We start from the raw sequence: 1486 nt of genomic DNA, 5'->3' as shown, positions 1-1486 counted from the left end.
GATATATCTAATAGGACTTCCACTTTTGGACGTCCGGGCTGGAGCGTGAGACAGCGCGGCATCTCCGAAGATCACATGACTTTATAACCCGATTCGGCGTTGGTTGGTCGTGCTTTCACTGGGTACATCACCCATATTGAGCATGCACAAAACTCTGAAAATAACTGGTCAAAGATCAAACTTTTTTCATGATTGTCCATTGCACAGTCAGTGAAACGAATTAGAATAATACTACTTTTGAGTGCGCAAAAATCTGATTGTGACACAGGATATGATCTTTGTTCAGCACTGTTCATTGAACTTTCATTTGTTTTGCAAGGCAACACTATGAACAAAATTGGACCTTTGTCCGGTGATAAGCCTCAGGATCGTCTGACCCCCGAAAACGCGGATTCAGCACATCATACAAGCGCCCCGGAGCTTATTCGACACAGCGCTCGCACGCCTCTAGGCTTCTATGGGCTCTAAAAGACTTTTTCTATTTAGCTCCGGACTTCCCAACATCCTCGAGGCGTACTCGGACCCATTCCGCGATTTATCTCCGCGCACCGAAGCTCCGGAGTGACTTAACCAATGCGACTTCTAGCTGCATTAGCTCCGGGACCCGCGGACACTTCTATCGAGGGGGTCTTCCTCATGCCCACCCTCCAGCACTCACTCCCCCTCATTTCCGTCAAGATACCGAAGGTGCGGACGCATACAAGTCACCATAAGGTCAGCATCAGTCAGCAAACGGCCGGAGGTAATTAACACGTGACCGGCGTGTCGCACGGAGTGATGGGACCGCTTGGGTCAGGTGGCGAAGCGTCGAGGCGACCTATAGGGGCTGGAAAGAGCAAGTGGGAGCGCAAGAGAGTCGTATGGTATATGGTATAGCGGAGGAAAGTGCTGAGCAATCCTGTGGGTAGCGGCGTTTATTTGTTATTTATCTCCGAACGGTCGCAAAGCCATTCCTGTAGTATAAATTGTACAAAGTAGCATACAGAAAAACAAGTTTCGACTTCACCATCTCAGAGAATTAGCGTTACGATCTCAGCGACCCGAGAAGTTCGAAAGCGTCGAACTTAGCGAATTATAACCGATCTTAGCTTTGCCAATAGGCCTGACTCGTCGAGTGAATTAGCTCCGCCATCGATTCAATTAGCTCCGGTGCGTCTCACATAGTGAAATAAAAATTAAACAAGTCCCTTTAGCGTTTTCTACTCCCGTGGGCCCGAACCTACACTCAGTTCCGTGATTTGCGACTTTGTTTGCGACTTTTCAGAGATAAATACTCTGGAGCGTCCATTAGTGTTTGTTTCAGGCATCAAGGTTTTGTTTTATTTTTCTAGGTCTTCCTACGGACTACCCTACGGCGTCTTACTCCTCCTTTCCCCCTCGAACTATTAAATACCCTTCAGTTGTCTCGGACCGCCTTCACCCATATCACGGGGTTTAGGTTTATTCCTTTTGGTCCTTGGTGATTGTTGTGTGTCAGTGCATATCA

The sequence above is a fragment of the Gloeophyllum trabeum genome (assembly GCF_000344685.1).
Source record: "Gloeophyllum trabeum ATCC 11539 unplaced genomic scaffold GLOTRscaffold_00017, whole genome shotgun sequence".
Classification (NCBI taxonomy): Eukaryota; Fungi; Basidiomycota; class Agaricomycetes; order Gloeophyllales; family Gloeophyllaceae; genus Gloeophyllum; species Gloeophyllum trabeum.
The sequence above is the reverse complement of the archived record's forward strand: the minus strand, read 5'-3'. Positions refer to the sequence as shown.